The 26078-nt window shown below is 42.4% G+C and overlaps 1 protein-coding gene and 1 long non-coding RNA gene across 8 annotated transcripts in view; one reads left to right on the top strand and one right to left on the bottom strand.

The window, feature by feature from the left end:
- Positions 1 to 15181, bottom strand: part of ZBTB44 (zinc finger and BTB domain containing 44) — a 70978-nt gene extending 55797 nt beyond the window's left edge. For 4 of the 6 annotated variants that reach the window (XM_027092980.1, XM_027092974.1, XM_027092978.1 and 1 more), the window contains exon 1: positions 14853 to 15082. The gene's annotated coding sequence lies outside the window, so the exon portion shown is untranslated. Of the gene's footprint in view, positions 1 to 14069; positions 14126 to 14852 lie in introns of those variants that run through there. The other 2 variants (XM_027092982.1, XM_027092976.1) reach the window with 2 other exon arrangements.
- Positions 15001 to 26078, top strand: part of LOC113612810 (uncharacterized) — a 68022-nt gene continuing 56944 nt past the window's right edge. Inside the window, exons 1-3 of one of the 2 annotated variants that reach the window (XR_003429976.1) lie at positions 15001 to 15106; positions 15592 to 15922; positions 16803 to 16965. This is a non-coding gene — a long non-coding RNA (uncharacterized LOC113612810). Of the gene's footprint in view, positions 15107 to 15591; positions 15923 to 16474; positions 16669 to 16802; positions 16966 to 26078 lie in introns of those variants that run through there. The other variant, XR_003429975.1, reaches the window with a different exon arrangement.

Raw genomic sequence — 26078 nt, 5'->3', positions numbered from 1 at the left:
GCCTTAGCTATCACATTGTATAACTCTGAACAGCACTAAGTTCTTTTCAGCATGTTCATATATGTATCACTGGACATCAATTGATTTCAATCTATAAAGTACTCAAGATAAGGCAGACTATTATCCTCCCATTATAGTGATGAAGAAACTGAAGCTCAGAGGATAAATGACTTATCCAAAGCCATAAGGCAATTAAACAGCAATTTACATCCTGATGCTAGTCTTTCTCACTATATATCTCATATTCTCTCTGCTCTATTGTGCTTTTAGATGCTTTAGTTATCTTTTCTTCCTTGCTCTCCAACACAACTCTTTGCTCCAGTCAAACTGATCTTTGACTCATTCTCTGAACATACTACACATATTTCCACTTCCCCACCTCTGTTCTCATTTTGGAATTCCCTTATTGCTCTCAATGGGTCAAATACTACTCTATTTTGTTCTTCCTTCTTCTCTGGATATCAGCAATACCTTCCATTTGCATGCCACTTTTCAGATTACAGTGTATTTTCTTTGGATCTTAAAAAATCTTATGAAGTAGATTAGGAAATTCTTCAAAAATCACAGAAAATAAAGATCAGAAAAAAATAAGTGGCCTAATAGGGCCTCAAAATCAAGTACTCTGACTTTAATTCTCTCCTGATTTTATTATTAAACTATGTTGCCCTTCCCTCCACTGAACTCCTGTAGCATTTTCTGTCTTGACCACTGATCTGAGATTTGATATAATACCAGTTTAGGTATTTGATATAATACCAATTTAGGTTTACCAGGTATATGTCCTGTCTCTCCAAGGATAATTCCAGTATATTTTTAGAATCAATTATACCTATGTTCTTTAAAAATCATTTTATAAATGCTTGAAGTATAACTGATGTAAAATAAACCAAACATATTTAAAGCATACAATTAGGTCAGTTTTCACACAGATATCAAGATAAGGAACATTTCCATGACTCCTATAATTTTCTTTGTGCCTCTTCACAATCTTGCCCTCCAGCCCTCCTACACCCCCCCAACCACGAATTTGCTTTTCATTTTAGACTAGTTGCATTTTCTAGAATTTTAACATAAATGGAATCAGGCAGTATATATTTTCTTATTCATCTGGCTTCTTTCACTGGATATAATTATTTTGAGATTCATCCATGTTGTTAGGCTCAAGAATTTTTGTTCCTTTTTATTGCTGAGTACTCTTCCATTGTGTGGATGTACCACAGTCTGATTATCATTTAACAGAGGACAAACTCTTGAGTTGTTTCCAGTTTGGGGCTATTACAAATAAAACTGCTATGAACATTTGTGCACAAGTCTTCGTGTAGACACACCAGTACAGTTTCTAAATCATTTCTGTCTCTACACCATTTACATGTGCTATACTCTTATCAGTAACGTTCCTTATTATAGTGCAGTGGTTCTCAACTAGGCATCGCTTTACGGCCACAAAAGGATCACTGCTCTTTTAATCAGTATTTTGTGTATAATAGGTGATCAATTAGCTGCCTACAGATTTTGCTGTCCTATAGATCCATATGCTATTTGAGGGAAAAGGTTGAGCCTGTGTATATTCTTTAACTGCCTAACACAGGGCATTTTTAAAAAGCTGTAGAAATGTTTGTGACTTACGGTGCTTACTTTTGGAATAAGCATATTCTTTTATGTTCATTCACATTATTAATAAAAGTATAATTATAAATGATGGACAACAAAGTAAAACTTGAGGCAAAATAACTGAATTTTTTTTTTTTTTTTGCGGTACGCGGGCCTCTCACTGTTGTGGCCTCTCCTGTTGCTGAGCACAGGCTCCAGACGCGCAGGCTCAGTGGCCATGGCTCACGGGCCTAGCCACTCCACAGCATGTGGGATCTTCCCAGACCAGGGCACGAACCCGTGTCTCCTGCATTGGCAGGCGGACTCTCAACCACTGCACCACCAGGGAAGCCCCTATAACTAGCCACTTTTTAATCAAGTAAAGGTTTTAATCATTTTACTATAGGAAGAAGTTCTTTCTAGTTCAGAGCTTTGAGAAGAAGAGAGAATGAGATTTACCTGGAGTTAAACAATAAATCAATTAAACCAGTGATATTAAACTATTAGAATTTCTTCTCATTGCTGGTAACCACAGAGTCATGCTGATTATTAATTTCTATATCCAGGGAAAATAAGTTAATATACATTGAGTAACTCCTACCAAGTGTCTTTATCACACTCTGGTCTTACAATTCTGGGAAAAGAATTTTTAAGATCCAGTTATAAAGGAGGAAACAGAAGGTTAAATTAACTTGTCCACATTCCTATAAGTAATAAAACCAGGATTTGAAAAAAGATCTGTCTGACTGAAAACACAAATTCACAGTCCCCTCTCTCTCCCCATCCCATCAGTTACCATTTACAAGAATTCAATCACAGTACTTAAGGGATATCAGCTATTAACCTCAAATCATTTTTACCAGAAAAAAAGCTTGAAGAAAGGGTATATCTTATTCAGTCTCTTGGATCCTTACATAAGCAAATCAAATTCAAGTCAGTTTTAGCCAATTAGTATTTAAAGAGCTCTGTTTCTCTAAAGAGTGTTTTAAGTGTTCCTACCAAGTACTCATGAGTCCTACTATGTATGCTTTAAAATACGTACACAAGTATAGTGGCTTTACCTAATACGCTTTTGTACTGTTGCCAACCTTATATGTGTCTTATGGATTGAAGCGTGTCCCTCAAAAGACAGGCTGAAATCCTAATCCCCAGTACCTGAGAATGTTACCTTATTTGGAAACATGCTCTTTAAAAAGCAATCAAATTAAACTGAGGTAATTAGGATGTTCTTATATAAAGTGAAATACAAAGACAGATGCACAAAGGGAGAATACCATATTAAGATTGAAATTATGCTGCCACAAGCCAAGGCACTAGTAAAAGCAAGGAGAGAGGCCAAGAAGAGATCCTTCCCTCATAAGTTCCTTCCCTTAGAAGGAACCAACCCTGCCAACACCATGATTTCAGACTTCTACCCTCCAGAACTGAGACAAAAGTTTCTCTTCGGGCTTCCCTGGTGGCGCAGTGGTTGCAAATCCACCTGCCGATGCAGGGGATACGGGTTCATGCCCCGATCTGGGAAGATCCCACATGCCGCGGAGCGGCTGGGCCCGTGAGCCGTGGCCGCTGAACCTGCGCGTCCGGAACCTGTGCTCCGCAACGGGAGAGGCCACAGCAGTGAGAGGCCTGCGTACCACAAAAAAAAAAAAAAAGAAGTTTCTCTTCATGCCATCCAGTTTATGGTTACAGCAGCCCTAGCAAACTAATACACGCCTGCTTTTCAAAATAATGTAAAATGTAGCTACATTAAATTTTAATGGACTAATAAACATTCCAATTTAAAAGGCAGAGAGTAGGATTAAAAAAGCAAGCCCAACTACATGTTCGTTACAGGGAACTTACTTTAAATAAAAAGACAGAGAGGTATTTTAGAAGATACACCACGCAAACAGCAAGTAAAGGAAGGCTAGAGCTGGCTATCTTGAATATCACAAAGGTAACTGGCACACAGTCTTTTCAAGTGCAACAAGGTATGTTCACCTAGTCAGACCATATGCTGGGCCATAAGACAAATCTTCTAAATAAATTTTAAAGGAATGAATGCACACAGACTATGTTCTCTAATCACAATTAAAAAATTAGAAGTCAATGAGTTATCAAGAAAATTTCATGTATTTTAAATATAACACACTTCTAAATAACCCATAGTGATGAAGGAATCAACAAGAGAAACTGCAAAGTATTTTTAACTGAGTAAAATACTGAAAATACATTATCAACATTTGTACAATGCAGCTAAAGTAGTGCTTAAAGTAAAAGTTATAGCTTTAAATATATATATTAGAGAAGGTCTAAAAATCAGTGTCCTACCACCTCACACTCTACCATCTCACATTCATTACGATGACTACTATAAAAAACAAAATAACAGAAAATAACAAGTGTTGACAAGGATGTGGAGAAATGGAGCCCTTGTGCACTGCTGGTAGGAATGTAAGCGTAGAACTATGGAAAACAGTATGGCAGTTACTCAAAAAATTAAACAGAATTACCATATGATCCAGCAACTCTACTTCTGGGTATATACCCAAAGGAACTGAAAGCAGAGACATGAGCATATACTTGTACATGAATGTTCACAGGAGCATTATTCACAATAGCTAAATGTCTATCGATAGATAAATGAATAAACAAAATGTGGTATGTACACACTGATGTGGTATATACCACATTGTAGTATGTACAATGGAATATTATTTAGCCTTAAAAAGGAAGGAAATTCTGATATGTGCTATGATATGGATGAACCTTGAGGACATAATGCTAAGTGAAACAAGCTAGTCACAAAATGACAAACGTTGTTGGATTTCAATTATATGAGGTCCCTAGAGCAGTCAAATTCATAGAAAGAAAGTAGAAGGGTGGTTGCCAGGGGCTGGGGGGAGAGGGGAATAGGGAGTTATTGTTCAATGAGTACAGAATTATATTACAGTTCTGCAGATGAAAGCAGTTCTGAAGATAGATGGTGGTGAGAGTTGCATAATAATGTGAATGTACTTTATGCCACTGAACAGCACACTTAAAAATGGTTAAGTTGGTAAATTTTTTATCTGTACTTCACTACAATTAAAAAAAAAAATCAATGGCCTAGGTTTCTACCTTAAGAAGTTAGAAAATGAGCAAGACAAACCCCCCCCAAAATTGAAGGAAATAAAGCTCAGACATAAATTAAACAGAAAATAGAAAAATCACAGAAAAAATTAAAGCCAAAACTTGGTTCTATGAAGAGACAAGCAAAATTGATAAGTCTTTAGCTAGACTGACCAAGGGAAAAAGAGGTGGGAAAAAAAGGGGGAGGGGGCAGCAGAAGGAAAACCTGGGCAAGTGATATATAGAATGACCATGTTACCGAGACCAAGCTCACTCTGCTTGCCACATGACAGGCGAGTAAGTCAGGAGACGAGGTGTTGAGGCAATGAACGGTGACTTTACTGAGACCGAAAAGATGGCAGATTAGCAGCCTAGAGTACCATCTTATCGGGATGGGGATGCTAGTTTCTTTTATAGAACAGAGAGGGGAGGAGGTGAGGAAGTAAGTAAGTCTTGCAAAATATCTCCTGGTTCTGGCCAGTCCTAGGGAGGGGATGTGTTAATTTCTTCTTTTCTGCAGCCATTCACAGGTGGGCAGGTCACTGTTTCCCTGTGAGCTAAATAAAGGCACTTCAGTTTAACATTCAGGCAGAGGGGCAGGCCATTATGTATGCCTATACCTATAGACAGAACAAAAACAATGGAAAGCAAAGGTCAAAGTAAAAGAAACAGCTCCAACATGGAGTCAGATTTTGTTCTTCCCTGTTACAACCAGGATGGTAGAATGCTCCAGAAATGAAGGGCATAGAGCATTTCAAGGAGGAGTGGTTGACAGTGTCAAATGCTGCTGATAGGTCAAATAAGATATAAAGTCTATTCAATTTATCTGCAAGGAGTCACTGGTGACCTTAAAACAGCACATAATGGAGAGGCAGTAGAGTTAGATGCTAGATTGCAATAAAGACTATATAGAAATGAGCAAGTGAAAATTTTGAGTAGACAATTCAATCTAAAGAAGTTTGGCTCTAAAGATAGGGCAAGGGGGTTAGCTGGAGGGAAATAAGGGCTCGAGGGAGGATACCGATATTTTTATAAAATGGGAGAAACTACAGAATGTTTTTTCCCCCCGATAAGCTTTTCTAAATTGTGGTAAAATATACAGAGAATGTTTTGAGTATTGGTGGAAAAGAATCAGAGAAGGAAAAGATATAGAAAACAGGTGATAACAGATAGTGTAAGATCCCTGGATAAATAAAAAGAAACTGGATTCAGTGCTTGAGTAAAAGAATTAGCCTTAAACAGAAAGAGACCCAGTGTAAGAAAAAAGGAAAGGAAGGGTATATAGTTACAGTTAGGCTTATAGGTGGGTGGTGAGAAGAAGTAGTGGGAGTTCTTTTCTGATAGCTTTGGCTTTTACTTCTCTCTGAAGTTATAGGTAGAGGTTAGACTGCTGACAAGAGAGGACATAAAGCAGAATTTTGAGGAAAATGAAATATGCAAAAAATGTGTGGAGGAGAAAAAAAGGATGGCTAGGTGGCACTGAAGGCCCCACTGAAATTGGAGACCACAAATTTCTAGTGTCAATAATCTATGGCTTTTGAGTTATGGATATCTCAAGAAACTGTTAAAGAATAATCAATGGCTTTGAACCATTTTTTTAAAAAAAGCAGTAATAATCATTAGTTAATACTTACATAGTACTCAATATGTACCAAGCATTATTCTAGGCATTTTTTACATATTAAATAATTTAATTTTCACACAACCTTTTGAGATAGGTATCACTTGGTATCTCCACTTAACCAAGGAAAATGAAGCACAGAGTTAAGGAACCAGCCCATGGCCATACAATTAGTAAACACTAGAGTCAAGATCTGAACCTAGGCGGCATGCTCAGTGATGCTTTACACTGAACTGCCTCTCAAAGTAAAGCTAAGTGAACCCAGTTGAAGGAAGTAGGAAGAAAAGAGGAGGAAACATACCAGGCAGGCCAAAAACAGAGGCAGTGATTCCTGTAAATAGAAACAATTCTCACAGAAGTAGGGTATAGTTTCATATGGCACAGTAAAAGGCACCAAAGATAAAAGAAACATGGAGTAATGGAAAGCCACAAAAAGGAAATGAGCAATGTTGGGTGATCCAAAGCAAAAAGAAAGAAAAGCAAAAGCAAAGGAAAAAGTAAAACCCAGATAGTCAAAATGTAAAAAAGGAGAAAAAGGTAAAAATGGAAGAAAGCACACACACGCACGCACACACACACACACACGCTAGTAAACACACCAGTAAAAGAGAAAAATGAAATGGAAGCAAAGTAAGTATGCCTCGAGTCCCTGAAAACTCTTACATTTTATTTTCTTTGTTTGGACCAAAGAATTTACTAATTTTATCAAAGTGAATAAAATTAACATTTAATAGAGGGTAGTTCTGAATAGGCTTGCTTGCTAACAGTAGGTGAAGATCAGATACTTAGGTTAAGATCTGAATTAGAGAAAATCATTTTTAAAAGGAATTATCTAAAGTCATTTCAGAAGCCCGAGGGCAGTAGTTCCACAAAATCCTGATTCCAAATATTCAAAGTCTTGGTTATATGGTACCCAAAGATGTTTGTACAATAGTTATGCTGAATGCATCAAAAATTATCAAAACCGGGCTTCCCTGGTGGTGCAGTGGTTGAGAGTCCACCTGCCGATGCAGGGGACGCAGGTTCGTGCCCCGGTCCGGGAAGATCCCACATGCCACGGAGCAGCTGGGCCCATGAGCCATGGCCGCTGAGCCTGCGCTCCGCAACGGGAGAGGCCACAACAGTGAGAGGCCCGCGTACCACAAAAATAAATAAATAAATAAATAAAAATTAAAAAAAAAAATCAAAACCAAGTAAACAGCAAATCTTGTCAACATAAAAAAAATACATATATATACCACTAAATACCTATAGAAGAACAATATAGAATACAGAAATTACAAATTCTTGGAGTATCAAACATTTGTAATTTTTAAGTTTTTTTAAAGCTATACAATTATTAAAATGGAAGAACATTCAATATGGAGACAAAGAAGATGTTCTCCTAGAAAAGTGAGACATTAGTAAGTTTCATCCATCAACTTTCACTCTTATAAGACAGTTATCAATGTGAAATACCACAATGATATAAGCCAGTGATGTATTCCATAATCAGTTATGTAAAAATGTGCTGGCTAAGGTCACCTCTGGCCCTAATAATGTTAGTGAAGAAATTAATGTAATATTCAATGTGCCCTTCAAGCAAGAGTGTAATATAAATTTAATGTATCTTTATATTTTTAAAAACACATATGCAATCACTATTTTATTTTAGATCCTGTGGCTAAGAATCCAGAGATTTCCAGCTCATTGTCTAAAATGGGGTGAAGTATTTCTGATATAAAGAACAAAGGAAAACTAATGTGGCTTTCAGCTTAACAGGAGATAAATTTCAAGCAATCAGTCTGAGGTACAGGGAAAACTGTCTCTGTCATGAATGCGGTTGCATTTAAAGTAAAAACATCCCATTATATCTTATATAAAGACATGCTCAATAGTCTACAGAATACCAGGAAACCACAGGAGGGGAAAAAAAAGTATATATATATATACACACACACACACACACACATATACACACATTCAATATATATAATAAAGATATTAAAAAATTACAGTTGGAAGAAGCCAAATTAATTAGGATCCCCCAACTAATGAAGGAAACCCCTTTACAACAGTCTTTGATGCTTGACCATTTTCAATAACAAGAGAGTTTTATCCTTTACAAGGCTAGGAAGACTTAAAGTTTAAAACCTCCAACACTGGAGACTTCCCTGGTGGCGCAGTGGTTAAGAATCCGCCTGCCAATGCAGGGGACACGGGTTTAATCCCTGGTCCAGGAAGATCCCACATGCTGTGGAACAACTAAGCCCATGTGCCACAACTACTGAGCCTGCACTCTAGACCCCGTGAGCCACAACTACTGAGCGCATGTGCCACAACTACTGAAGCCTGCGTGCCTAAAGCCCGAGCTCCAGAACAAGAGAAACCACTGCAATGAGAAGCCCATGCACCGCAACGGAGAGTAGCCCCCGGTCGATGCAACTAGAGAAACCCCATGTGCAGCAACGAAGACCCAACACAACCAAATAAATAAGTAAATAAATAAAAATTAAAAAAAAAATTAAAACCTCCAACATTTTATTAGGAAAATTTTAGATGCAATCTTCAGTGCTGCTATAGGACTAATGTCAGTCATGCACTTCCTTTGATTCATGCTGAGTGAAAATATATCCAATTTTATGACATATTTAGTTGTGAGGTGCAGCAAAGTAGTTAAGTGAAACACTTAAGACAGACTTGAGTTTGAAACCTGGATATCAGTTTCCTTATTTGCAGATACCAGCAGCAATAACAAAGGGTTAGTGTGAGATGTGAATGAGATGATGTATGAAATGTCTAGCACAGTGCTACCTTTTTAAAAGGGCTCAACAAATGTTGGCAATTATCATCACTGTATTAGCCCACTCAGTCTACCACAATAAGCTCTAGCTGCTATGTGAGTGTATATACCTATGCTACACTTTGTGGCATTTTTTCATCACCTTATGTGTTCTAACCTTGGGTAGTATATTTTACCAAGATTAAAGACAGAATGAAGGCAAATGGGACCAAAGCATATGCATTCCTCATTTTCCCACTCCATTTCCTGAAGGAAAGAGATGTTTGCTCTATTACCAAAAGCAGTGATGGTGTACACAGAGGGAAACACACCGTGGGCACAACTTTTCCTGGGTGATAAGCAGCTTATAAACTGCATAATTGTATTCTGCTTATTTTAGACAACCACTGATTGCTCCCTTATATATTCTCATTTGTAGGCATAATTATAATTTCTATCAAATTTGCCCAATCGAAAAAAAAGTGCTATGCTCACTGATCATATATCCAAATACCTTTTATATTTGCAGATAGCATATGTATGTCAGTTTTGCTGTGTGACATATAAGTAGATGGATTCATAAAACTCTACCAACTACATGCCCCTTTAAAGACATGGTTTTCGGAATTCCCCGGTGGCCTAGTGATTAGGTTTCCGGGCTTTCAATGCCAGGGCCCAGTGTCAGGGAACTAAGATCTCCCAAGCCTGCAGCCAAAAGGAAAAAAAAAAAAAAAAAAAAAATTGACCAAACAATAAAGATATGATTTTCAAAGTAAAGCTTGCAAAAACAAGCTTGAGGGCCTCCCTGGTGGTGCAGTGGTTGAGAGTCCGCCTGCCAATGCAGGGGACGCAGGTTCATGCCCCGGTCTGGGAAGATCCCACATGCCTCGGAGTGGCTGGGCCCGTGAGCCATGGCCGCTGAGCCTGCGCGTCCGGAGCCTGTGCTCCGCAACGGGAGAGGCCACAGCAGTGAGGCCCGACTACAACAAAAAACAAAACCAAAAACAAACAAAAAAAAACAAGCTTGAAATCTACTTCTCTGCTCACCTCTGAAGATTAGTCTAGTGCTTTCTCTTTGCCAGAGGAATCGGAATTGAATTGCAAAATTTAAAAGTACTCCTATATCGCTTCACATAAGTAACATACTTTGCCCACTGCAGTCAAGATTTATGAGATTAGATATTAAAAGGTTGACGAAGTTAAAGAACACTTCATCTTAAAAACTAATTTGGGTGAGTCTTCTTTAAGCATACTTTTAAAATATTATTTTGACTTTTGAACCTTGTATATATTTTATATACTCAAACATAAAAGTTTAAAAGGGAGCCCTTTTACACTGTTGGTGGGAACATAAACTAGTGCAGCCACTGTGAAGAACAGTATAGAGGTTCCTTAAAAAACTAAAAATAGAGCTAACATATGATCCTGCAATCCCACACCTGGGCATATACCCTGAGAAAACCGTAATTCAAAAAGAGTCATGGACCGCAATGTTCACTGCAGCACTGTTTACAATAGCCAGGACATGGAAGCAACCTAAATGTCCACTGACAGATGAATGGATAAAGAGATGTAGTATGTGTGTATACAAACACACACACACACACACACACACCCCTCCAGACACTGGAATATTACTCAGCCATAAAAAACAATAATGCCATTTGCAGCAACATATACGGACCTAGAGATTATCTAACTAAGTGAAGTAAGTCAGACAAAGACAAATATCACATGATATCACTTATATGTGGAATCTAAAAAAGTGATACAAATTTATTTACAAAATACAGACTCACAAAGAAAACAAACTTACCAAAGGTTAACCAAAGTTTACCAAAGGGGGAAGGGGGGATGAAAAATTAGGGGTTTGGGATTAACAGATACACATTACTAAATATAAAATAAACAAGGACCTATGGCACAGGGAACTATATTCAGTATCTTATAATAACCTATAAAGGAAAAGAATCTGAAAAAGAATGTATGTATATCTGAATCACTTTGCTGTACACCTGAAACACAACATTGTAAATCAACTACACTTCAATAAAAAGTTGTTTCTTTCTGAAAAAAAATAAAGTTTAAAAAAGAAAACCTTAAGATAAAAAATGAAACCAGGGCTTCCCTGGTGGCGCAGTGGTTGAGAGTCCGCCTGCCGATGCAGGGGACGCGAGTTCGTGCCCCGATCTGGGAGGATCCCACATGCCGCGGAGCGGCTGGGCCCGTGACCCATGGCTGCTGGGCCTGCGCGTCTGGAGCCTGTGCTCCGCGGCAGCAGTAGAGACCGCAGTGGTGAGAGGCCCGCGTACAGCAAAAACAAAACAAAACAAAACAAAACAAAAAACCAATTAACCATATCAAATTGGCAGTATAACCAAACAGAGGAAAGTACTTCAAGTGACTTCTGAACACAGTAAGTACTCTGATTATACAGCCTTCATGTAATATATTCTAAGGACAAAAATAGATGCAAAGAAACCTTAAACTTTACTCAGTTTATTGTTAGTAATGATATTGGTATGATAATTTTGAAATGATTTTAAGTATACATAGTAGGATAAGGCAAGTATGTTAATTTTATTAGGAACCAAGATTTTTAAGACAAAAGAGACCAATATAGAATCAAAAAAGTTAAAGAAAAATCTGCTACGTTAAATCTGAATTGGATATATCACTAAGAACTTGATTCACAAGCAAAAAACCATTTTTAGTTCTCCCCTCTGAAAGGGCCTAGAAATAGTGACACTCCAGCAGCAATGAATATGCCAAACATCTAGATCTTGGTGTCTATACACTGTTTCTCACTACAAAGAACCAAGACTCCTTAGATTAACAGCCCATTCCAGATCTGAAACGAGGAAAGTAACAAGGCAAGCCTGGGATATCCTGTGCCAGAAAGCACTCCCAGCAGTAAAAAGACACAGGAGACAGCTTGAAAAGGTTCCTACTGTCCAAATTTGGGACAGTTAGATCAAGAAGAAAAACGACTGTAATGGTTATTAATAAAAAATAAATAAATAAATTAAAATCCATGAGTCCATAGCGAAACTTTTAACGCAAGTTCATGTGCCTGACACACAGTGAGGCCAAACAAACTGAAACGTCGGAGTCTGGAGCAGAGAAAGGTTTACTGCAGGGCCATGCAAGGAGATGAGGTGGCTCATGCCCTAATAAGCCCCAAGCTCCCCGAAGGCTGGCGAAGTACTTTTAAAAGCCAGGTGAGGGAGGGAGGTTGCGAGGTATGTGATCAGCTTGTGCACAATTCTCCGACTGTCTGATGGTGAGGCAGCAGGGTGGTGTCACAGGGGTTAACATTATCAGTCCTTAGGCAACAGGAGGCCTGGGGCTATGTGCTCAAGGTCGCCAAGGAGTTAACATCTTCCATTTGTTGGAGGGGGGTAGGTTTACATCTGCAAAACAACTCAGGAAATGTGCATCAAACACTATTATCTAGGTACTTCAGAGAAGAGCCACAGCAGAGGATCTGGGGGAAGGCCCTCCTGGGAAGGCCCCATGGGGCCCTGCTCGTTACAGTTATCCCCATAAAAAAGAAAAAAAAAAAAAAACCCTTATTTGCCACCATTGGGGGTGACTATTGCCCCAGTATTCTTTACTCTGAATACTGATAACTGGAGGGAGGACATTAGCATTTTTAGGAGGAAGTTTAGTTCACTCCTAGTTAATGAAGGAAATCTTCCAGACAGAAAATCTCCAATAAAATAACTGATTTAAGCAAGAGTCATCAATGGGTGCTAAAATCACTGAGCAAAGGGTAGGCAGAAACAGGTATTTGCTTGGTGTCAAGGAACTACTCCAAGATCACGTACAAATCACAAACAGGGAAACCACATCTTTATAACAGATCTGGTAGTCACCACTTTGATCAAGTGGTCACATTTAGTATCCTTAACAGTGTGGCAATCTGACGTTAAATACCTCCTAAATGGCATAACATGAAGTACACAGCATCATCTATTAAATATTCTTGCCAAATAAAGTTTTCCTTAAGCTACTCAAGCTTTTTTTTAGACCTAACTTCCAGTAACAGGAAATTCAGGGTGATAGAGGAATTAATTAAATGACACCATTAGGAAACAGACAAACCCAGAAGTGGGAGCATTCTATAAAGCAAGTGGTTTGGTTAATTGTCAGAATAAAAAAAGATGGGTACTCCTCTTTTAAAAAAGGACTAGAGGCGTAATCAACAAATGCAATGCTGGGGGTAGGGGTAGATTTCCCAAAAGAGACCTTGGCATACTAAGGAAATTTGCATATGGATTGTTAATTTAGAAAGGTGTTGATAATGATACTGGGGTTAGAATGTCCTTAGTTTTAGGAATCCATGCTGAAATACTGGAGTGTCATGGAGTTTGCAATTTACTTTCAAATGATTACATATTGAGACACACAGAAAGGGAGGAGAGGCGGGAAATGGCAAAAATGTCAATCACTGAATCTAGGTACTGGGGTGTTCACTGCATTTTTCCCTCAATTTCAAAGAGACTGACATTTTTCATAATTAAGTTTAAAAAAAGTGTACCTGTACTGAGAGGAATGGTAGAAAACACATCTACACTGGAATTATATCTGGATACAAATCTCACCTCTATCACTAACTAGTTGTGTGGCCTTTTAAAGCAAGTTACTTAATATCCCTTGAGTTTGTCTCATCTGTAAAACTCAAGTAATAATATCTTAAGTCATTAGGTTGTTCTGAGAATAAAATCACATCAGATATGTAAAATGCCTAGCAGTGTTGCACACAATAAGTAAATCTGGTTTTCATAATTAATGCAATCATCCTAAAATACAAGACTACAGGAAAACATTCCTTTCACTATTGCCACATTCCATGATTAGGAAGCTACATTAGGTAAAATTAAATATCCATTGGCAGTGAAAGTGAAGTAATGGGGGTAACTGTATAAATGAAGATTTACATAATATTTTTTTTAAATGCAATAATTCCGACCGAAACACTCTAGGCAAAAAAAAACTACCTACCCAAACAACTGGTATCTATCAAATTGTGAAGTCTGCTTTTGGTATTAGCCGCTTATTCGAATAAAACAGTAAGAAAATAAGTGGAAGTTAAAGAGAATGTCTTCCTAACCAACAGAAAATCTATTTATACGTGGAAAAAAATGTAAGTTCTGGCCTTCATTTCTATAAGTCAGTCCCAATAAAGCAGACTTACTGGGCTTTACTCTAAATTCTGGTTAACCTTCATACAACTCACAAGCATGCTTCCTTTCATCAGTTCTAACGTACTCGTCATTTCACTCGCAGGTAACCCTTTTCTGGTTAGGCCAGCAGAAAATGACTAGATGCAGACTGATCCCCAGATAGGAAACAAAAAAAGGTTTTCATTTTTTGTTTTTTAAGTAAGTGCCAACCTTTTCTTCCCAGTACCAGAGAAAAAAAGCAGCAGGGGAGAGGAGGGAACAGTGGGTCTCGCGCTGCGGGCTCGACCAGGTGAGACGCTAACACTCCGCGTCCTCGGGGTTAGGGTGCTGGGCACACACGCGTGCGGATGCGGGGCGTCCTGGGAGATCGGGGCAATTTCTCCTGGACGGCGGGACCCAAGGCCAGTCTCCTTCCCGAAGGCTCAGATGCCATTGAGGGGACCCTGCGGGGTGTCTCCCGGCGCGGAGGGGGGTGAGGAGACCAGGCGTTCCCTTCCGTCCAGCGCCCAGATGGGGGACGCACGGCGTCAGCCCTTCGGAGGGCGCGCCCGAGGGCGCGGGCGGCGAAGAGGGGCCGGCCCTGCCCTCCCCTCCCCGTTACCTGCGGGCGGCGGTGCCAGGGCCCGGAGGCCTGCTGCTCCTCCTCCTCCTCCTCCTCCCCGCCAGGCTGAGGCGGCGAGGGGGTGGTGGCGACGGTGGCGGCGGCAGCCCGGGGGTAGGGGGCGGAGCGCACGGCCCGCTCCCTCTCTCCTCCCCCGGGAGGCGGAGGAGACCCTATCTCGGGCCGCCGCGCCTAGGCCCGTGGACAGCCTGCGGCAGGGGCATGGCGGCCCCGAGCAGCGGCGTGCCTGCGAGGTGGGAGAGTGCGAGGCGGCGGGAGGGGAGCGCTCTGGGGGCCTGAGGGGAGGAGCGAGGGGGCCCGGTGAGCCGCGCGCGGGCGGCCGTTGGGGGCGGTTGGCCGAGGGCAGGCGGCGGTTTGGGGAGCGAGGCGACGGCTCGCGTTTTCCCGGCGGGGCGGGGTGGGGAAGGGGAAGGGGAGTGAGGGGAGGGGAGGGGAGGTTGGGAGGGAGCCGCCGCCGCGCGCGTGCGGGCCGGCGCCGCCGCGGTTGCCGCTCCGCTCACTCCAGCCTGTTTGGGGGCACTTTGTTTGTGTCCCACAATGCTCTGCGCGGGCGGCCGGGCTGGGGAGGGGGAGGGCAAGTGGGCGGGGCGGAGAGAGCTCGGGGGCGGGGCGCGAGCTCGGGGCGGGGAAACGCGGGTACTGCGCAGGCGCAGAGGACGCTGCTCCCGGTCGCCGTCGCTCGAGTTTGGTCTCCCGACGCACCCGCGGGTTTTGACAGGAGCCGTGCATCTTCATGCCTTCGTGAACACGTGTAGAGTTACCTTCACAGGCCGCCTAGGCCCTGGCCAATTCGCCCTTCCTCTGCCCGTCTGCTCAGCCGGCTTCCCGCTAACCTTGACAAGCATTTCTGCGCACGGTGCACGCTTCTTGCATTTTTTTTTCCTTCTTTGAACTAAAACCGAAACAAACTCCTGTTTTCTCGAGTGGTTTCTGTAGCGGCGCTGAACCGGAACACCCCAGATGCTTTCTCTCGGTGAGAGGGTGAGCTGGTAGTCAGCCCATTTCTCACACGCGGAAACTGAGGCCTGCGGAGAGGCGGCCCCGGACAGGTGAGGATGCCGTGCGCCGCCGGCTCCCGCACCCGCCTCCCCGCAGGCAGCCAAGCCCGGCCGGTGTCCGGCTCCCTGCGGCCTCTGCAGCCCGGGGCGTCCTCTCGGCGCCCGAGGATTGTTCTAGAATTTCCCTGGGCCACCCGGCGGGAGGTGCGGTTTTGAAATGACTGGAGAAATCCATCTTATTCCCCCAACACGGGGTCACCTAGAGCCGCTCCCCAAATATGGCTGTTCCTTTCACACCTGGAGTCTCATTTGGTTCCACCTCCACTAACTTGACTTTCCGGCGAGGGAGTATGCGGGGGGCTTGAGAGTTCTCGGTCAACTGCAAAATCGCGTGAAGTGTTAAAACTCCGGGACTCCAAGCCTTAGCGTCCCCGGCCCGGCGGGCGAGCGCTCGGACGGGGCTCGGTGGCCCGGAGGGGCGCCCTGGGCGGCTGGCAGAAGCGCGCCCCAGGCTAGTCGGCCGGCCGCGCTGGGGCCAAGGGGGTGCGGCCTGCAGCGCCCGGGGGCTCCTCAGCTGCATGCTGTGTTTTCCCATGCCTTCAGGTTTTGCACGGAAAAACTTCTCCAAAGGGCTTTGTTCAAGGTGGCCGGCACCCCGTCTGAAGTAGAGTGGCGTTTTCTTCTGAAACACTTGGCAACGTCTTGCATTGATCTCACTGAGAGACAAGCACCCCAGCACCCTAGCACCCCCTCTTTCTAGCCACTGAAATCTACGTGAGAAATAAAGGCCATAAAAAGCAACGTCAAATTGTATAGTCTTCTGCGGTTTCCAACAGATTTTCAAGTATATATAATGTTTAATCCCAACAGCAATCGTAATACGTAGGTTTTGCTGTTATTCCCACCATCATTTTTATCATTCCCATTTCAGAGATGAGGAAAGTCAGGAAGATGCGCATGAGGTCCAGAAAGTTTGTGCTGAGATTTGAAGAAGGAGAAGAAAAAGAAGGCGGAATGCTTACCCTGGAAGGGGAACGGCAGCGACAGAGCAAGTCTCAGGAAGGGCCTGGTGTGTGTTAGAGCAGGTGCACAAGGTAATACCTGGAGAAGAATCAGGGTGGGAATAAAACAGTCAAACAAATCCCGCGGACCTCTCGTAGGGCATTTAATCGGAGAGTCGATAAGGGACCTCTAGGCAAGTCCTTACTGCTTCCCAGGGGATTGAGGTGGCAGCCCTGGCACAAAATACAGCTTTTCTTGTATTACTCTCTTGTCTTTTCTCCGTTTCCTCCCTTTTTGTACTTTTCTGTTTTTCATTTTATATTTAAAAATTATCATCTTCTCACCCCACCCCCTCCCTGGGACTGGAGGATAAATTAACCACCCAATGGCTGTGGGACCCTAAGGGCACAGGGCTAGATGGTTGGATAGGGTGTGAGAAGATATAAAAAGATTAACTGTGTAGGAGTCCTCTCCTCTGTTTTGGCTTTGGGCAGGGTCACTTTCTGTGGCATCTGCAGCCTCCCACTTTCTCCTGGGCTAGTAGAGACTTGCCCTTGGGTTGGCGGAATATATACACCTTTTTTCCACACTAGGTTAAATAATACTGCTGGGAGGATTTTATGAAACCAGAATCCTGCACACAGGTGAAACAAACAAACGGAGACAGTTATGAGGAACCTTTAATTATTAACCTGGTGTAGGTGATTCTGAGGAATTCAAATTCCAGGCGAAGAGCGTTTTATTTCAGCCCTGAGCTGTTCGGGGGGCCAAATTCTGGCAGAGATGGCACTCGCTTGTGGTAGACCATAAGGGCTGAATGGGAACTTAGTTACTTAGTCCACAACTTATTTCAGAGCAAGAACACTGGACACTTAACTGAAAGATCTCTAGTCCAACTCGGATAATTCCAATAGAGGAGAACTCACTACTGCACAAAGCAGCCTTGCTCCCCTATTAGATCATTCCAACTATATTAACAAAATTAGCCTTACTCCCCAACCCTGAAACTTGCACCTCTTCTGGTATTCCCATTTCATCATCCATCCAGTTGAGCATGTCAGCTTGGCTACTTCACTACTCTACCACATCTCAGTTCCAACCCATCAACAAGTCCTGCTGAATTCGTCCATTCCTACGACCACCATCCTAATCTTGTAACCAAGCAGGACCCCATGGGGCCTTCCCTTCCCAGGACAGGCCTTCCCCCAGATCCTCTGCTTTAGCTCCTCTCTGAAGTACCTAGATAATAGTGGATTTAATGCACATTTCCTGAGTTGTTTTGCAGATGTAAAAAAACCCCCTCTCCAACAAATGGAAGATGCTAACCTTGATCACATAGCCCCAGGCCTCTTGGAGCCTAAGGACTGATAAAGTTAACCCCTGTGACACCACCCTGCTACCTCACCATCAGACAATCAGAGAATTGATAAGCTGATAAGCTGATCACATACCCTGAGGCTCCCCCTGCCACCCTGGCTTTTAAAAGTGCTTTGCCGACCTTCGGGGAGCTCCGGGCTTTTTAGGGCATGAGCCTCCTCATCTTGCATGGCCCCGATGTTTGTTTGTTTGTTTGGCCTCACTGTGCATCGGGCACACGAACTTGCATTAACAATCTAAGACACCAACCAATACCTTGTACCCGGAGAACTGTAATACCACCTACCTGGTTTCCCGAATATACCCCCCCCTTCTCTTCACTCTCTGCATGGTAGCTGGAGTTAAAATGCATAGTGATTTTATCACACAACAATGGCTTCCTATTGTTTTTAGGATAAAATCTCAAACTTTTACCATGGCTTTCACAGCTACAAATGTGGGCCTGTTCAATACATAGCTTCAGCTTCAACTCTCATTATACTCTTTCAAGGAACATGCCAGATGCAGATTTTTTTTTCACATCTTCTAAAATGCCACACTCTTTCCTCCAGTGCACACATTACTCCCTCTGTATATGTATACATTGTTCCTTATCTAATTCCTCTCAATCCACACATCTCTTCTACATAATATATGTATTTAAAGAGAAAAACCAGGGCTTCCCGGTGGTTCAGTGGTTAAGAATCTGCCTGCCAATGCAGGGGACATGGGTTCGAGCCCTTGTTTGGGAAGATCCCATAAGCTACAGAACAAATAAGCCTGTGTGCCACAACTACTGAGCCTGCATTCTAGAGCCCACGGGCCACAACTGAGCCCATGTGCCACAACTACTGAAGCCCATGAGCCTAGAGCCCGTGCTCTGCAAGAGAAGCCACTGCAGTGAAGAAACCCGTGCACCGCAAGGAAGAGTAGCCCCTGCTCCCTGCAACTAGAGAAAGCCCGCATGCGCAGCAAGGAAGACCCAACACAGACAAAAATAAATAATTAACATAATAATGATAATAAAATAAAGAGAAAAACCACAAGCCCAAATGGTGTCACTTTTGCTAAAGCCCATGGTACCAAACCTAGATTTAATACCTGACCTAATTGCAGTTTCGACCTTTACCGGGAATGTAATCTTAATCAGCCAGTTTGGAAGTTTCTGGTCAGCAATAATAATAATCTGTCACAGGGACCCTCTCCATTCCCCACCTCATCCCGCCCCAGGAAGAAGATGCAGTCTGCATGATGAAACCCTTGCTGTCACTTCCCCCCACAGAAGAAGGTGTCCTGGCCTAAAAATAATCCTTTCTGTTCTTTTATTAAACATCCCTTGCCCCCCACTTCTTCCTATAAAACCTCCCATTTTGTACAGCTCCTCAGAGCACACTTCTCATTGCTAGATGGGATGCTACCTGATTCAGGAATCGAATAAACTGAATTAGATCTTCAAATTTACTGAGATGAATTTTGTTTTTTTAACAAAATACATGAACATTATGAGATATAATTTACATACCATGCAATGCACCCATTTAAAGTGTTACAGTTCAGTGTTTTTTAGTATATGCAGAGTTGTGCAGTCATCACCACAGTCAATTTTTGAACATTCTCGTAACCCCAAGAAGAAACTCTTGCCATTAGCAGTCACTCTCCCTTCCTCCCCAGCTCCTCAGCCCTAGGCAACCGCTAATCTGTATACTTTCTGCTTCTACAGATTTGCCCATTCTGGACGTTTCATATAAATGGAATTCAGCTCTCTTTCTGACAACCACTCATTCAAGGCCTCCTCCCCTGTTTCCCCTGTGTTAGATCCCATGGTATAGATTCTTAGAGCTCCCTGCATTTCTCCAACACTCTTCTAATTACCACTGTAGTTCCCTCTTATCATTCACCACTTTAATCCCAGAGCCTAGCACAGTGTCTAGCCCATAATAGGTATTTGATAAATGTTTAAGGAATGAATCATGATTAATGAAATAAATGAATATGGGGGCCAATTTTATCAGTTAGTAGAATGGCAACTTCCCAAGACCTGTGATGTCAGGGAAGAAGCTTGTGCTTCAGTAGACTTACCCATTCTTCTCCAAGATGCCAGAGTATCCACAATTAAAGTCCATCCTTTTTTTTTTTTTTTTTTTTTTTTTTTGCTGTACGCAGGCCTCTCACTGTCGTGGCCTCTCCCTGCCTCTCCACAGGCTCCAGACGCGCAGACTCAGCGGCCATGGCTCACGGGCCCAGCCGCTCCGAGGCATGTGGGATCTTCCCGGACCGGGGCACGAACCCATGTCCCCTGCATCAGCAGGCGGACTCTCAACCACTGCGGCACCAGGGAAGCCCCAAGTCCATCCTTTAAAAAAAAGTCCATCCTTTCGATTTTTTTTTTTTTTTAATGTTTGTAGCAGCTTTATTCATAATTGTCAAATCTGGTCACAACATCCTTTTGATTTTTGAAGACTCGTTAGATCTTTAAGATGCAACTATTGAAATACAGCTCATCTTCAGATGGGGAATTGGTGGTTTAATTTTTTTTTTAATTCAAGGAAGAAGGCGATGCTTTGGTCTCAGTGATTTGACCTTAATGCTTTTGTTTGCTCGCATTCCACCTCGCCTCCCACCACAACACTATTTTTCTTCCTCTTCACAGGATTCACAGCCAGACTTCTCAAACCTAAATATTATCCGCACTCACTGTTCTTTGCTCTTGCTTCTCCTTCTTTGCTTCTCATCCCCTCTAATTTGATCTTCCCTTCTCTCTACCTTCTTACTGTCACCAATTGTTTCTATGTTGCTAATCCAGAGGATATTTATTTGCACTCTCATCTTACTGGATTTTTTTGGGGGAGGGGGTGCCACACAGCTTGTGGAATCTTAGTTCCCCGATCAGGGATTGAACCCGGGCCCACGGCAGTGAAAGCGCCCGAGTCCTAACCACCAGACCGCAAGGGAATTCCCCATCTCACTGGACTTTTGAGCAGCATTTGGACTTGTTGAGTACTCGATCAAACTTGAAACACTCCCTCCCTTGTCTTTGCTGACATTCTCAATGTGCATGCAGGGTTGAGAACTAGTGTTTATACTATCTTCCGGGACTAGTGAGCCTAAAAAATGTGGTCTCCAGACCGCAGCATTAGCGTCACCTGTCAAATTGTTAGAAATGTGAATTCTTAAGTCATATCTAGACCTACTGATTCAGAAACTCTGGGGTAGTGGCCCAGCGATCTGTGTTTAAATGAACTCTCCAGGTAATTCAGACCCTTGCTCAAGTTTAAGAACTGGTGCCCAGGCAGACCTGTCTAAACTCTGTGAGCCATTCTTTTTTTTTTAATGCACTTTTTTTTTTTTTTTTTTAAGAGAGACTAATATTTATTTATTTATTTATTTTTTGCGGTATGCGGGCCTCTCACTGCTGTGGCCTCTCCCGCCGCGGAGCACAGGCTCTGGACGTGCAGGCTCAGCGGCCATGGCTCACGGGCCCAGCCGCTCCGCGGCATGTGGGATCTTCCCGGACTGGTGCACAAACCTGCGTCCCCTGCATCGGCAGGCAGACTCTCAACCACTGCGCCACCAGGGAAGCCCTTAATGCACTTTTTAAAAAATTTATTTATTTTTATTTTTGGCTGCATCGGGTGTTAGTTATGGCACATGGGCTGCTCTCTAGTTGGGGCGTGTGGGTTTTCTCTCTCTAGTTGTGGCACGTGGGCTCAGTAGTTGTGGCACGTGGGCTTAGTTGCCCTGCAGTATGTGGAATCTTATATCCCCAAGCAGGGATCGAGCCCACATCTCCTGCATTGGAAGGCAGATTCTTTACCACTGGACCACCCAAGCCATTGATTCTTAAATGCACACTGCTAGCCCATATCTCTCTGCCCAGCTCCAGATGTGCCTGTCTAACTGCCTACTAGTTCCACTTTGCTTGGTTGTCTCAGAAATACCTCAGACTCAACATGTCCAAGGTAGACGAGTGGCCTTCTTCTATAGACAGTGTTCTCGCTCACTGTTTTCTGATCACCGAAGGGTACCATTTTAGAACCAGGCACAAAAATCAGAACCCAGGGTCATCTCTGACAACTCCCTCTCTCGATTTATTATTAAATTATGTCAATTTTGCTTTCCAAATTTCTTTTAATATAAACATCTTTTTTAAAATTAATTAATTTTATTTTTGGTTGCGTTGGGTCTTCGTTTCTGTGTGAGGGCTTTCTCTAGTTGTGGCAAGCAGGGGCCAGTCTTCATCGCGGTGCGCGGGCCTCTCCCTACCGCGGCCTCTCCTGTTGCGGAGCACAGGCTCCAGATGCGCAGGCTGAGTAGTTGTGACTCACGGGCCTAGTGGGATCTTCCCAGACCGGGGCTCGAACCCGTGTCCCCTGCATTAGCAGGCAGACTCTCAACCAGTGCGCCACTAGGGAAGCCCCCTTCTTCTTTATTGTGGAGAATTTCAAACATATAAAATATAGAAAGGACAGTTAAAAATATATAAACATGTACCTAACACTCAAGCCCCCGAATCCAGTCAGTGGCCAACATTGCCTCGTCCATACCCCCTTCAATTTTTTTCCCCTTCCCATATTATTTTGAAGAAAAGTCCAGATATCATATGATTTTCTATGTAAATAGTCTGTATTTCTAAAAGAGTTCAAAAAAAAACTCCCAATGCCATAATCACAAATTTAAAATAACAATGATTTCTTAATGTCATAAAATATCCTGTTACTATACACATTTCCAATAGACTCATAAATGTTCCTTTTTTTTTTAAACCAAATGTTTCAGTGAGGAACTATACTGTGTTTGGTTGGTACATTTTTTTTCTTAATTAAAAAATAAATTTTTTTGGAGTATAGTTGATTTATAATGTGTTAGTTTCAGGTGTACAGCAAAGTGAATCAGTTATACATGTACATATATCCACTCTTTTTTAGATTGTTTTTGGGTTGGTACATTTTTGAAAGTCCTCTGTATTTATTTTTTCTTTCTTTGTTTTCCCGTTTTTTGTTTTTGGTTTTTGGTTTTTTTGCCACGCCGCTAGGCGTGTGGGTTCTCAGTTCCCTGACCAGGGACTGAACCCGGGCCATGGTAGTGAAAGCCCAGAATTCTAATCACTAGGCCGCCAGGGAACTCCTAGTATTTTTTTTTTTTTAAATTTAAGGAAGTTAGTTGTTTGTCCTTTAGTTTTTGCCACAATCCAGATTTTGTGAGTTGCATCCCCACAGCATACTTTAATGTGTTACCTTGTCCTCTGTTATTTTCTATAAATTGGTAGTAAGATCTAGATGTATTATCAGATTCGTGTTTAATTTTTTGGCAGGATACCTTCCTAGGTGGTGGTGTATTTTTCCATTAGGAGACACACAGTGTGTGCTTGTCTCTCTTTTTGTAGTGTTAACAGCTGTTGGTGAATAATGCCTGCATCAATTCATTCATTAGGGGTTTTAAAATGGTGATATAATTCAATCATTCTTCATTTAGAAGCTACAATATTTCTACAAGGGAAATCACCCCTCTTCAATTATTTGATTACCTGTTGGTATAGTTCATGTAAGAAAGCAGGATAAATGCTTGATTCTTTCCCTTTCACTCTCTCTTAACCCTGTCGACTCTCATTTTCAACTGCCACCATCCTGATCCAAAATCCTTAACCTAACCTCCAAGATCTTGAACCTTTAGTGCCCTATTCATCTTGCAAGGTCCTGAATGATCTGGTCCCTGTCTGTTTCTCCAGCCTCATTTCCTGCTATTTTCCTCCTCCTTTTCTCACTATATCTAAGCCTCAAAAAGCTTTTGATGACCCCTCTACCTGGAAAGCTTTCTCCAATGTCCTCTTCCCTTACTAACTCTTACATTGCTTTCTTAAGGAAGGCTAGATTGGTGTTCCAGTTATAATCTCTTATACCACCTTCTACTTGTCCTTCATAGCAAGTCTTATAGCTTGTATTATTTCTGTGATTATTTGTTTAATATTTGCTTCCCCCACTAAACTATAAGATCAAAAAAGTCAGGGACCTTGTCTATTTTGGTACCATATTTTTTCCTAAGCTTAATTTAACGCTCGTAATATAGTATGTGTGCAAAAAATAAATGTTGAATAACATTGAATTGAAGTCAGATTTGGGAAAAATAAACATTTGTCTCGATTTGTAAAGAGTAAAGATAACTAACATTTTTTTTTTTTTCAGTACGTGGGCCTCTCACTGTTGTGGCCTCTTCCGTTGCGGAGCACAGGGTCCAGACGCAGGCTCAGCGGCCATGGCTCACGGGCCCAGCTGCTCCGCGGCATGTGGGATCTTCCCGGACCGGGGCACGAACCTGCGTCCCCTGCATCGGCAGGCAGACTCTCAACTACTGCGCCACCAGGGAAGCCCGATAACGAACATTTATTGAGAACAAGGTACTCTCCTAAGTTCTTCTAATATTCATTATAACCTTATGAAGTAGATATAATTACCTGTAATTGACAGGTAAGGAACTAAAGAGAGAGTAAGTTCACATAGATAGTAAATGTCAGAGTCAGGATTGAAATCTAAGCAATCTGGGGACTTCCCTGGTGGCGCAATGGTTAAGAATCTGCCTGCCAATGCAGGGGACGCAGGTTCGATTCCTGGTCTAGGAAGATCCCACATGCCGCGGAGCAACTAAGCCCGTTCACCACAACTACTGAGCCTGCACTCTAGAGCCCCAACTACTGAGTCTGTGAGCCGCAACTACTGAAGCCCATGCACCTAGAGCCCGTGCTCCGCAACATGAGAAGCCACCGCAATGAGAAGCCTGCACATGGCAATGAAGAGTAGCCCCTGCTCGCCGCAACTAGAGAAAGCCCACTTGCAGCAATGAAGACCCAACGCAACCAAAAATAAATAAATAAATAAAAAAGAAATCTAAGCAATCTGGCTCTAGAACCCCAGATATAAGGTTAAAACCCTAGTATACTGCAGTCTGTAAGAACAACAACACAAATGTCTACACTGGAGAGGAACTGACCTCAATTCTTTGAGCCCTAAATTCAAAAATTCCAGAGAAGGGGCTTATTAGCTTAGGTCAGGTACTCATCCCTAAACCAACCAACCAAAATCAACGCGATGGGCATCATTAAGAACATGCAGCTTCTATGCCAGATATGTGGATGCAAAGGGGCAATTTCCAGAAGAAGGGGGAATGCCAGGCAGGCAATCTCATAGAGGGTACACACATATTTCTTCCCATACATCCAGTATCATAAATTCCCTTGTCCAACATAATGCACTTTTCCCACATAGAACAACAGATACCTTGCCTCCTCAGTGAGAAGCTATTCAAAGACATAGCTAGCTACCACATCCGTCTCTGATTCCCAGCATCTCTGTTTGACCATGTCTGCATATGATTGCACACGGTTTTGCAACCTATCGGCTAAATGACAAACTTAATCACTCTCAAAACAGTAGAGTCACAATCGTTTGCAAAGATTCTAAAGTCAGCTCCTGATGCTGAATTTACCTTGGGCCAGTGATAACCTCCAAGACCCATATTAGGCAAAGTTATCCCAGAGGCCACAGAGGAGAAAAGTGCATAGACCAAACTAAGAAGCTCAAATCTCACAGTTTATCAATAAATTTTAAAACACATAGTGAGAAGTAAGGGGAAAGGTGAGGTATGTGAACACACATTGGATAAGCTACAAGCACAGTGGAAGAACCATACTACCTGAGTCTGGATTATACAGTGTTCATATTCCCATTTTTTCCCTGTTGTGTTAGCTTTCCTCTCTGGTGGTGGGGCTTTATGGGAATCAGAGTTGCGTCTGAGCAAGGGGATCCCATAGACTGAAGGTACATAGGGCCATCATACACACTTGTTTATTGGAATGATG

The sequence above is a fragment of the Aethalodelphis obliquidens genome, unplaced genomic scaffold, assembly GCF_003676395.1.
Source record: "Aethalodelphis obliquidens isolate GAN/ISIS:26980383/991018 unplaced genomic scaffold, ASM367639v1 scaffold82, whole genome shotgun sequence".
NCBI lineage: Eukaryota > Metazoa > Chordata > Mammalia > Artiodactyla > Delphinidae > Aethalodelphis > Aethalodelphis obliquidens.
This window is presented reverse-complemented; position numbering and strand designations above follow the sequence as displayed.